Source organism: Topomyia yanbarensis, chromosome 1 (assembly GCF_030247195.1).
Source record: "Topomyia yanbarensis strain Yona2022 chromosome 1, ASM3024719v1, whole genome shotgun sequence".
Lineage (NCBI taxonomy): Eukaryota > Metazoa > Arthropoda > Insecta > Diptera > Culicidae > Topomyia > Topomyia yanbarensis.
In genome coordinates, this window is record NC_080670.1 from 192,652,304 (window position 1) to 192,665,573 (window position 13,270).

Here is a 13,270-nt window from a genome sequence, read left to right on the forward strand (position 1 = left end):
ATGTTTGTAAAATTTCTGTCTTTTCTAGGACATATTTCACCAATTTTTGTGCCTCAAACTTGCATTTTTTATCGGTCTGACGTTTTTTGTCTTTTTTTGTCATTTTATCCTTTTGCGGCATTTATTACTTTTTTTACCATTGATCCAACTTCCTTCTTTCGTATTCGTTAGAAATAGCACTAAATATAGGAAGTTTTGGGGACAAAATATTCTAAAACCCTAACTTCCGTATTTTTTAAGAAACTCCATTGAAATACTAGGATTGTCGTCTTTAAAAAATGTAAACTATAATTTTCGGAGTACTAACTCGAAAGTTATAATGTATTAGCAAAGTAATTTTTTTCGATTTTTTAAAATGATAGCAAGCGATGTAAGTATGATTATTTCGATAATCAGATTTTTCGTGAAATGGCGCAGTTTTTATAAAATAATGTTATGCTAAAACTTTTTTTCTTACCCTTTTTTCATGAGTGTTATTTTTCAACCTTTATCGTTTTTTCATATTTTTTTTTTGCTTTTTGATGTTTTAGTTTATTTTGTTTTTTTTTTGTACTTTGAACGATTTTTGAATTATGTTTAGCAATTTTTGGCGTCTTTGGTCTTATTGGTTTTATTTTTTGTTATTTTTTTGCCTCCATGCATTCTCTTGCCTTTGTTAGTTATTTTGGCATTTTTATCTCTTTGGCTCAATTTTAGTTATTTTTATTCCGGGACTTTTATCTTTTTTTAACATTTTTGGTTTTTTTAAAGCTTTCTTTGATTTTGTTGGCTCATTGAACATTTTTATTTTGTTATGTTAATTTTTATTTTTGACATTGTTCAGTTTCTTTTGGGGTCTTTCTTTATTATTTTGCTTGCCTGTAGCGATTTTTTCCAGATAGTTGTTGTGTTTCGTCCATTTCTAGTCTTTTTGACTTTTGCGCTATATTCGTATTATTTTGCTTTTCAGCTTTTTTAACCGTTTTAAACTTCTTTGACCTTTTTATGTCTTATCAATAGTTTCATTTTTTTAATTGTTTATGTTTGTTGCTTGGTCTTTTTTGACTGTCTGTTTTCCTTTTGCCTTTTATATATGTTTTCGCGCTTCAAGTCTTTCTTTACTAAATTTCATACTATGTTTTTTTGCTTTTTTGTCCGTCCGCCTTTCTTTAGTTTATTTAGATCGTGCTATATATTATTGAGATATTTTTGACACAAAAGGCCCTTTTAAATTTTAGCATTTTTTTTTCTAAATTTTGTACCTTTTTGGTTTTTTTTTACAAAATGTTTAGTTTTTTATATATTTTATGCACTTATACCTTTTCTACTACGTTTTCTGCCATTCTATTATATAAAGTTTCATATGGAACTTTTTTTTTCGTTTTTAGCTAGTTTTGCAATTTTTATAATTTTTATCGTATTTTTTATGGATTTTTTCGTATTGTCTTTTTACTTTTTATCCTGTTTTTTGAAAAGAAACACGAGTTCGTATCAAGAAATTTTCTGTTCTATTTTGGAAAATTTCAATCATTTTTTTTAAATCATAAATTTCGGGAAATTTTCTTTCAATATTCCAAATGAGATTTTTTCAAATGTCTTTTTACATTGGCGGGCAGTTTAAGCGTCTTGTTGTCTAATACAAGATATAAATTTACGACTGAATATGCCAACCAGCTCCTACAGCTTCCTCAATCTAACTTAAAACAGATAAATTTACTAGCAACATAAACAATCATCTATCCCAGATGGAAGCAGCCACCAGAAACCGGTCCCTCGGCAAAACCGGCAAGATCCACATTCCAAACCAGGCCGATCGCAAACTACTATCAAACCTCTGCATATCTTCTCTTCCGGCTCCACCTGTGCTGTGCGTGCGCTGGCGGCGGCCGCGGCCGCGGCAACCTATACCGGTGAATATTGCCAAAGATGATTGAAAAGCATACCACAGTGAAATGCGTATCCAATAAAGCGATAAACTTTCCATGCCCGGCCGGTCCGGCAATTCCCACGCACTATCGTTGCGTCCCTCGTTTAGCAAGCAGCGCTTCTAACAGCGCGCGCTATCCATTGGTCCAGGGGTCTGGGCCTGGAAGGAGGGACACGAATGTAAATGGTCCATCATTGGACGACCGGCGGGCGGCGGCGACAGTTCATTCAGCTCCACTCCAACTCATTGCCAATGCGATCGTTCCGGTTATTTTTATGCTGAAGCATAAATACACGGCGATTGATTATTCATGAAGTGGTGCGGGAGCTGGGATTGAGCTAGAGAGTACATTACAGGCTGGAAACATATGCCTGAAATCAGTTGGTTGTTATAGGAGGGGGTTAATTTTTCTTTTGCGGTTCACTTGTTTTTTTTTTTCTTCGGAAGTTAGACAGGTCAAATGTAAAGAAATCAGTTTTTAAGCCAAGCTTTACTCCGGATAACAGTAATCCTGGAGACGCCACTGTTCATGGCATGCTCGGACCAACAGACAGACGTCAGCTGCGTTGCTACCGTACATATATGGCGCTTACCTAATTCACCGGAAAGATTCGCGTCCGATAGTGTGTAGAAAGTGAAAATCCAGTGCCATAAATAATGACTTCGGATATCACGGTCGATGAGACAGTTCATCCATCACGATCAGTAGGTCACAGATGAGGCCGTGTCTCTCCGATTGCAAGATGATGCATGACCCATAACCTGACGGCATTATCTGTCAGCGATTTTTTTGACTCAACTACATAACAATTATCGAATGAAACTTTAATTTGCCAACCATTGCCACTTTAAAACGTGTTTCGAAAGTCCCACTAATGAACTCCCAGAATCAGCTTGCAATTAGCGCCTTGGGCAACCCAAAAGCCCTGAGCGCACTTTCTTCGAATCGTTTCCCTGTGGAACGACAACTAAGACAACCCAGACGGCGGGCAACCAGACACGGACTCTCCCAGTATTTCCTAATCAGACATCCAATTATCCGTGTTTCCTCTTGATGTTCGTTCAATCATTTTACGGTTAACGTATATATGTGTGTGTACACTTCTTTCCTACGTTCATATAAATCATACTCACTCTCGGCGCGGCACTTGAAACCTCCCCCCAACAGTAGAGTCCGAGCGTACCGCTTTGGCCATTCCAGGCTTGTTTACCGTCGTAGGGCGCTTTTACAAAACAACATAATTTAATCATAATTACGAAAAAATTCCACCTAATAAATGGAAAATCCAAAAGGTGATTTCATCAAACGAAACCGATCCATCCGGGATGTTTACCAATCCAACCGACGAGAGCCAGACAGTTTTCCCATTCCCCCGCAACATGTTGGATTTGGAGACAGTCTTACAGTGTTTTATGTTTATACGACGGTTACTTTTCAAACATTATTTCGTTTCGCGGTGGAAAATTCCCCCCACTGACTGACTGCTGGCTTTAAGCGGGTGCGCGCACGCTGATGTTCTGCTATGCCGCGCAGCAATTAATCACTGCCTGCGCCAGTTGGCACAATTAATTTCACACGAAAATAAGTTGATCGCACACCGCACACCCACCAGCCGAGGCCCGGCTGACTGGCTACCTTTTGGGTTGATTTCTGTGTTGAGATGCATATTTCGTCGCGATGGTGTTGTTTTGTTACCATATTTTTTTTTGTTCTTTCTAGTAGCACTTTTCCCACTTGCTTATTTTGGTTGCCATTTCTGAGCGAGTGAAAAATTGCCACGAAATAATCCATATAACAGTGATATGAGCGTGTTTTTATTTCAATTCATTCGAAATTTGTTAAGTATTCGATAAAAATTGGACTTACGAATAATGGCTCTAACATTTTTCCGTGTGAATTGAAATACTTGGGAATATCTGTGAATGATTTATAGAGAATCAAGTACAAAGTTCGGAAAAGATGTACACGGATAAACAAAAATTGAAAATAAATGTGTTTGGTCTGCTTCCAGCTATTGCAAAAAAACGATCATCTTACTCTATCTTTTATAAACACTTAACCAGGCAAGCGTGAAGCGAGCGACAAACAACTTTTATTTGCAGAGTATGCACAAAAAAGGGGTTGCTAACTATTTGACGAGCACGAATTGTCAAACGTATACTAGAAATCATGAACCAATTCACGAATACATGAATAATATTTTATGATTTCGTGAACTATTTCACGATCACGAATGGTAAGTAGTGACTATTATGTTAGGTATCATGAAACAGCTCACGAATACACGAGCAATATTTGATGATTTTGTGAACTATTTCACGATCATGAATGGTAAGTCGTGACTATTATACTATGATTCATGAACCAGTACACGTATACAGGAAAAATATTTTATAATTTTGTGATTTATTTCAGTGGCACGCATGGTCCGTCGTGACTATTATACTAGGAATCATGAATTAGTTCACGAATACATGAAAAATATTGCATGATTTTGTGAACTATTCCACGAGCACGGATACGTATTCGTGACTAATATATTAGGAATCATGAATTAGTTCACAAGGATTGAAGGGCTAAATGAATAAAATTCAGAGTTTCGTGAACTACTTCACGAGAAAACATCCAGAATGTTTTGGTTTTGTGAATTATTGTTCCTAAATCTATGAACAACATCACGAGTTAATCTTTGGTTTTATGAATAATATGCTTAAAGTTGTGTTATGAATATTAGGTGTTTTTAGCGAATGGATTTTTTTACTAGAAGTTTCGGGTCATGAGCTATTTATAGCAGCGTAGAAAAGAATTGAACAAAACAAAATGCAGTGCAGTACAGCAGCTCCGACGAGATTGCATATGATGGATGGGTGGGTGGGGGGCATGTAAGGTGTAAGGTGGAGAAGAAGGGAATCTTTTGTGAGATTTGTAAGCAGTAAATACTAACAAAGGCTCGTTGTGTATGAGTGTATGTTATCGATTTTTTTCGTTAACGTTGCGTTCATCTCGAACTAGTTCACGAATCCATGAATAATATTTCATAATTTTGTGAACTATTTGACGAGCACGAATTTTCAGACGTATACCAGAGATCATGAACCAATTCACAAATATAAGAACAATATTTTATGATTTCGTGAACTATTTCACGATCACGAATGGTAAGTCGTTACTATTATATTAGGTATTATGAACCAGTTCACGAATACATGAACAATATTTCATGATTTTGTGAACTATTTCACGAGCAGAAATGGTAAGTCGTGACTTTTGTACTAGGATTCATGAACCAGTTCACGTATACATGAAAAATATTTCATAATTTTGTGAACTATTTCACGAGCACGGATATTGGATCGTGACTAAGATATTAGGAATAATGCATTAGTTCACGAGGATTGAAGGGATTCATGAATAAAATTCCGAGTTTCGTGAACTAGTTCCAGAATGTTTTGATTTTGTGAACTAATGTTTCTAAATCAATGAACAACATCATGAGTTGACCTTTGGTTTTATGAATAATATTCTTAAAGTTGTGAACTAGTTCACGTACGGAAGATCGATTTGGTAGTGACATGGCGACAACTATGACTGAAGTTCACAAAACAAAAACAAATGTTTCCACTAATAAAAGCGTTATGCGGGCGTTACTGAAGGGAAAATGAACATAATTATAAAACACATGATTTTTGTTCATGGTCCTGTTTTCGTAACGTAAAAACGTGATTGTTCCAGAATTCATGGCACTTCATTCACGATTTTGGGAACAATTTTTTGCGAATGGTACAGATTATTTAAACAATAATAATACAAATAATCCATTGACGTCATTCAACTAAGAAAATGAGAAGGTAGCAAATGATATAGAAAATCATAAAACTGCAGAAAAAAGTTGGAGAGGTGTGTTTTTCAGCACCTACACCTGGTTTTGAACTTATGAATGACTTCTTCGATGACCTCGTCGTCGCCAGAATGTGGAATGGAAGTTGTGCATTCCGTCTCACGTGGTTGTTTAGCTGTGGGACGCCCACGTTTGCGCTTCGGAGCTTTGGATTCATTTTCCTTCTCTTTTTCGATCATGTATTTTTCGATTTTCTACCTAAACAACACCATAAATTATTATATTGTTAACTCACGCGAAATATTCGACGCTATTTCATTGCTGGCGAGTTCCTTTCACACGAGCACGTAATGTTTCAATGTACCAAATTGTTTAGAGGCTGATCGAATACTAGTGCCATCTTAAACAGATACAATCGCGATCTTTATTTTCTCTTCGTTTTGTTTTGGCGTTTTTCGCACAAACTCATGCACCATTTTCTTGTCAAACAGCTGACCTACCATGCCCCCAAGCGTATGTTTCATTTTGATGGCCGAATTTTTTTCAAAACCAAAAATATCGAAAAACCAGCACAAACCACGTGTTTAGCTTTAATTTTTACGTAAGAAAAAAACTCATTTGGTATTTTTTTACATTGATTTAATGTACTGTACTGAGGACGAAAGACAATGCGTTTTCGCAGAACAACATGCGAAACCATACTGAAAGCCGTAACTAATACAACTGATCCACGGTAACAGCCGAAATTACGATTGTCAACGATGTTCTCTACCGTGTATCTAATTCACGCAACACAAGCTACCTCTGCAACAACACAGCAAAGATAATGCCCTATACCTATTTGACCCTATTCTTCTTCACTGTGTTCTGTCTGCGTCCAACTACTGAAAACAACGGTCACCATACTCTGTCTATTGTCTCTACGTCCAGCCAAGTGAGCGCGAAGTGAACGACAAAAAATGTTCATTTAAATGGCCTGCGTTAAGCTAAACCGAACTGAGCGCCATCATTTTTTTCCGGAATTTTTCATATCAAAATCATTTTTGGATAACTTGCCATTAACATATAAATTTAATAAATTATAAATGTAACACTTACACGCTTTCTTTTGTGGGTGCTTCTATCATTACATTGACTCCAATAGCGTTCTTAGACAATGTATCTCAAAATGGCGCTTGGCCCTCTTTGGCTTAACACAGGCCACATGATGAGCTGAAGAACAAAGTAAACCGTTACGTCTATTCTTGTCATGGTGGTCGAGGTGAGTGAGTCGCAGAAACAAAAGGCAAAATATAATTGGCTTTATATCTTCTCATATTCACGTTTACGGGACATTTACTTATGGTAAAAATGGAGTTTAGGTCGTCGACTTTATCCAATTTCATCATATCAGGCATTCCGTACTAATAACGTGGCATAAATTTGTCCAAACAGAAAAAAATCCGAAAAGAAATTGCATCAAGCTGTTCGATAAAAACCAAACAACTTGAACGTGCTGAGCCCGCATATTGGTTTTCGGCAAGTGCAGGCAGAATATAATAAAAACTGACGTTTACTTTTTGTCTCTAGCACGTCAGGATAGGTTTTTGTTAACGCTTTGTAATAATAATTAATAATAATTAATCGAAAGCCTTTATCCAGTTTTATCACATCAGACATTCAGTACTGATAACGTTCAACAAATTGGCCTATGCAAAATTACACTTTTTGCATGACAACTTAAAACACGTTATCGTGTGTGACAATGCCAAAATCAAGATCCTCATGTATATTAACGATTGACAAATTCAGGTTTGACAACATGATCTGGCATCACTTACTTACAAAGTGACTGATCGAGCATACCTATTTATTTTGCAGCAGCTATTCGGAGTAGCTCAAAACTGAAATTTATTTTATTTACTTTATTTTACTCCTTCCTTACGACTTAAACGCATTCCTGAACTCTCCTTTCTTCTTCTTGGTGGTGCATAGCTACACAACGCCTGTGCCTTGGATCTTTTTCATTCGTTTCCGTCTTGCACATCCGATTAGCAATCAGTTCGCGTCTACACAGAGAACTTTTTGCACATATCAAAGCCAAATTAATGTGTGCCAGTTCTGTGAACACATTACGGTATACCCTGCTCAAAAACCGATAAGATAAGCTCAACTACTAAAATAATTACAAACACACAGTCTCCAATACCATCACTTGACCACAAACGGTGGCCCTATTTCAGGGCAAAAGCTGCGTCAAGTACCTCAAAATCAACGGCCAGAACCGTCAGTGAGGAAATTACTACCAAAAATGAAGAGTTCACACTCGTGACCCGTAAAAGCATGAATCAAAGAAAAACATCTTATTGCGAACCTCAAGGCAGCTACCACGGGGATGATAAGGGCCTCAGCAATAGCGAGAGTGGAATAATGGAATAAAAACAAGAAACACGAAAAGCCTTTTTTCATAAAGATAGGTGCTTCTCTCGCAGTGTTAGAAGCTGCTCAATTTTTACCTGCCAATGCTCAATACAATTTTCCCGAAATATTTGCATTGTCCAATAGCGTGGAAAACGTAGCCAAAGATTGTCTAAATTGATAAGTTTTATCAGTTGTCAATAATATTGCAACATAACGAAGATATATGAAAAGTTCATTTTCAACGTAAACTGTCCCTGGCAGCACTGCTCCATCGGAATCCAATCAGACTAATTGCAATAACTTTAGTTTTAGAGCTGATCCTTGTAACTGTTTATACTCAAATGAAAGATAATAGTCACACTTATTACCTTTACTTGTTTTTGTGGGCAAATTTTGGCTCAATAAAAAGTTATAGCGGTTTAAAAACATTGTTGTCCACAAGTAACATGGAGGGGTTAAGGTAAGAATGGAGCTTAATTATACACAAGTTTCACCACCTGCGCCATTCAGCACTGACATCATTTAACACGATAGTCTAAGCAGAATGTTTCGTGTTGCAGAACAACCCAAAAGTGAGGTTGAAAGTGATAGCGTTGACATTAAGATTCCCGTGTATATAGCAGACGAAAAAATAGAGGTACGCCGACACGATTTGGTGCAGCATATTTGCACAAAGTTCATTAAAAATACTTATCGTAATGGGTACAACTGCAAAAGCACCCCCAAATCCACAGCCAGTCCCATCAGCATTACAATCAAAATATTTTACTTTTATTAGTGTAGTTCTACGTCAACAATTCGAACAACCCCATACAGCTGTTCCTTTGTAACGTTAAAGCTGAAGGTTCAACAGAGGCCAGGACACGTGGGTTGGCATTCTAATAAGTCAGTAGAAAATATAAAAAATGTGGTTTATATACCATATGATATTTTCGATCTACACTACTAGTTTTACCTTAGTCTGCTAAATTAATTCTTTTACAGTATGTACCTGAAAGTGCCTAGGTGCTTTTATCTTTCCCAGACCTTCTAATTGACTCTCACGGTTACAGAGAAACCTTTTGAGCAATTATAACAGTCTCCCTGCTTAATTGGCATAATCTTTCCATTTATTAAACTCCAAAATTGATATATTGGCCAGCACTATTCATAAAACTCGTTTGGACTTTTATTCGAAATGAGACATTTTCAAACACGCTACATTTTAAGTCAATTTCATTCCTATTCCTCCAGCGCACGAACGGTAAAAAACACTCCGTACCGCATCGTACTCTGCGCGATTGCGCCTCTCATCGCGATTCAGTTAGCGCCTCTCGAATGGTTCCGTTTTGGTGTTTGCTCCTGCTGGTATGTGCGTGGGTTGTCGTGCTGAAAAATGTTGCATGTTGCTCAATTAGTCAAAACGCACGTCAGCCCGGCTAGCTCAGTCGGTAGAGCATGAGACTCTTAATCTCAGGGTCGTGGGTTCGAGCCCCACGTTGGGCGGTATGTTTTATTATGTTGCTGTAAGAAGTCGTCATAACGTTTTAGTATAATTCTAGCATACAGAAAATACATTTTATTTACAAAATGTTCATGTTTTTCTTTTTCTTTTTCAGGTAAGCATCGTATCAACGTATGCGTTTCTTAATTATTACAAAAGTGTAAGTATTGTATTGTTCAGACAAAAAGTATAGTGTTAGGTGCCCTTCATCGGATGCTAAAAACGTATACAATATGTTTTTAAACAGAATATTTTGAGCTGCAAAAGCAAGATGTTAATTCTCAGGGTAATAATTATAGACAAAACAGACTATGTGGGGACACCAATCGATGATTGGCTAACTTATTTTAAGGTCCATAGGATTTTTTTAGAGATTGGTATTGAAACCACATTTGTTTTTATGGAGAGCGATTTAGATGTGATGCATACGGCCATCAATTACTAATCCTAACCTAAGAAGATCCTATTCTACTCAATAACTTAACCCAAAGATCTTAGCTTGAAATTAATTTTACCTTTCCATATTGTGTTTTTAACTAGCAATAAAGTTCATAGCAGGAGTTCGTTGGCTAACTTACGATATGATGCATATCCTAATAGTTTTTTCATTCTATCAACGAAACCGTGAATATCTTTTTTATGTCTGGATAGTAAAGCATTGTATATAGCCCAACCAAAGATAAGTTTAGATAAACGCCCAGCACTGTTCCACATATGAACCGTCGAATCGCAATTCCTATATTATATAAAAGATTAAAACACGGCACGTTTATCCATTAGCAAAAACCTTCGGTCCCCCTCCCCACCACTTGAAACAACAACGGCTTCTACGATTGCACTTAGCCTCCGCGCGAAAAGATTGGTGAATCTTAATTTTCTGATAGTGTGACGCCACGCCAAGACACAGCCCACAGTTTCTAGTTGGAACTTTGACCTACATTGTGGTTGAGATGACTTTGGCAGCGGCATCTTTTCTAGTTGATTCGAAAAATGATGATGGGTGGTTAGGCGGCGGCGGCGGCCATATATAGAGGAGGCTTTCGCGTCGATAAAAGTAAACAGCAGCAGTCACTTACTTATCTGATTTACCCCGGTAGACAACAACAACACAAGAAAAAGAACAACAACTCTAACGCTCGCGCCCCGTTCGTTCGGGGTCTGTTGATTTAGCGCAACCGAACAGTTTCGGCACTTGTTTGGCCAATCTGCTGTCTGTTTGGTCTGCTGTTATTTATTTTGTGGGACGGTGGTGCGAAAGGGTTGTCTGTCGGGTTTGCCAATATGTACCTACTGTGACACTCTGCGGCAAATATGTGTTTACACTAATCTTTGGTTAAACAACGTTTCTATTCATTCGGTAAACGAAATTATAGATACGAGCCGGGTAAGCCTCTTTAGTTTTTCAGTCACAGTAGATCAATTTTGATTTGCATTTTTTGATTGCACTATTTTATGAAAATTGCGTTGAACTTGTTAATCTACTCCACGATCAAAGGTTTATTCAAATTTGACTTGATTCGTCTACTAGAGATCATTACACAAATTTATCGGGGACAGAAAAAATTGTGGTAGAATCCATTCTTTTACTGTATGTTTTATCTTTCTTACCCCTTTGTTTCGGTCGTATTATCAATTTTATTAGTTTTTACCCATTTTTTTCGTTCCTTTCGTCTTTTTGTTTCATTCGTTGTATTTTGTTAATTATTTGTATTATTCGTTTTATTCCCGCTATTCAATTTATTCGTATTATTTGATTAATTTTGTCATTTTTTTCAATTTGTCATTTATTATACTATTTCCACTTTTTAACATCATTAATCATTGTTATTTTGTACCTTTATTTCATTTTTATATAACTTTTCAACCTTACGGTCATTTTCCTCTTTTTTCGGATTAGAAAAATCTGTTTAGAAAAATCTCTAACCCTATGTAAGGGGTTGGGAATCGAACCCAGGCGAGCTGCGTATAAGGCAATCGATTTACCAACTACGCTCTGTCTGTCCCTTATTGATGGTTATTTTTATATTTCCAATTGTATTTGTGTTACTATTTTTATTTATATTAATTTTTTTATGCATTTTTTCAGTAATTTAATATATTTTGCTCACTTTATTTTTTTTATTTATTTGATAATTTTCTGTTCATTTCATTCACTTCGCTTATTGTATTTATTTATTTATTTTATCTTCAACAAAGTATTAGCCTTACGCCAACTCCCAAAACAATTGATTGTTTATTTTACTTCTTTAATTTATTTTATTAAATTTTCTTGGTACAGGTAATCTTCGATACAACGCACCCTCGATATAACGTACCCTCGATTTAGCGTCATTCGATATAACGTACATTTTTCCTCGATATAACGTACATATTTTTTAATTTATTTTTCAGGCCCACATTTCTCTTCAATTACGCATGTATTCCATATTTTAAGAATTCAGTATGTTACACATAATCTTAAAACGTACTAATTGGGCTTCTAATGAGCATGTTAGGAATTGGCTACTTAATTGAAGGTTACGAGAGCGATTTTTTTTTCAATTTCATTTGCGTATGATCGTGATTTATTAAAACCAACCATTTATCTCAATAAATAACCCAATATCAGTAGGGGAGCTCGGGGCTAGTTGGCGGAATCCCTTTTTCTCCGTTTCTATTAGACATATAGCACTGCCTCTCGTTATGTACTTCAAGTTATGTGCAACCCATTATCGAATGTGTTTTGGTTGCAAAACATTTTGTATTGTGGAAGTTGCGGGTGATATTGTGTTTTCGAGCATACCTAGTAAATTTCCTAAATTTTAAACAATTTGTGTTATTTAGGGTGATGGCGGTGCTGCTCGCGGGGCAAGTTTGCGGTACTATTTACGATGCAAAAATAGTCATAAAAAAAATTTATCTCTGGAATTCACTCCAAAGTAAGAAAATCTTTTTCTTGTGTACCTCGTCAATGCAGGAAACATTTACTTCGGCTAATCACCTGAAAAATTTCGAAAATTTGCTATTGAATATGGAGTACGCGTCAAAGTCAATATTCCGGGATATTGAGACTGAAATATAATAGCAAATGTCGATTAATATACAGTTTTCTTAAAAAGACATTCAGCACGTTCCAAAAGGAACCATGAAGTATTTGATTCTCCATTTGATTGCTTATTGTATGGTGTATCTACACATAAAAATAGAGACAATGCATCAAACATTTTTATAAAATTCAGAGATGTTGCCAACAGTCTGCCCTTCCATGCCACGTGTTCTATTTTGCAAAATCTACGTACATCAAAGCGGTAAAAAATGAAAACTGAAAACACAGCCAACTAACCCCGGTCTCCCCTAAGTTCTAACTGAAAACTAAAATTGATAATATTTGTGTGACCATTGTTGGTTGGTTTCGGGATTGCGGAATCTGATTCTCTGGGCTGAATGACAACGTTTTAGTTCCACGGCATGCTGTGCCACAAAAAGAATGAGAGATCATATTTGTAGTTACACGGACAACTGTGCACGCTTCACGACCGGTTTGGAGGATTTAGGAAATCGGTTAGCGGACTGAAATATATCTTCATAAATTTTTGAATCGTGGATACAAGTGGATCTTTATACTCTATTCTAATGATTAAAGTTCATAAATTGCTTTTATTG

General features: G+C 36.4%; 1 protein-coding gene and 1 non-coding gene across 4 annotated transcripts in view; both read left to right on the forward strand.

Moving 5' to 3' along the window:
- LOC131685365 (monocarboxylate transporter 12-like) overlaps window positions 1-13,270 on the forward strand; it is a 420,355-nt gene that overhangs the window by 332,890 nt on the left and 74,195 nt on the right. The window lies entirely within an intron of this gene.
- Trnak-cuu (transfer RNA lysine (anticodon CUU)) lies at window positions 9,558-9,630 on the forward strand. The gene has a single exon. It is a non-coding gene; the product is annotated as a tRNA-Lys (tRNA).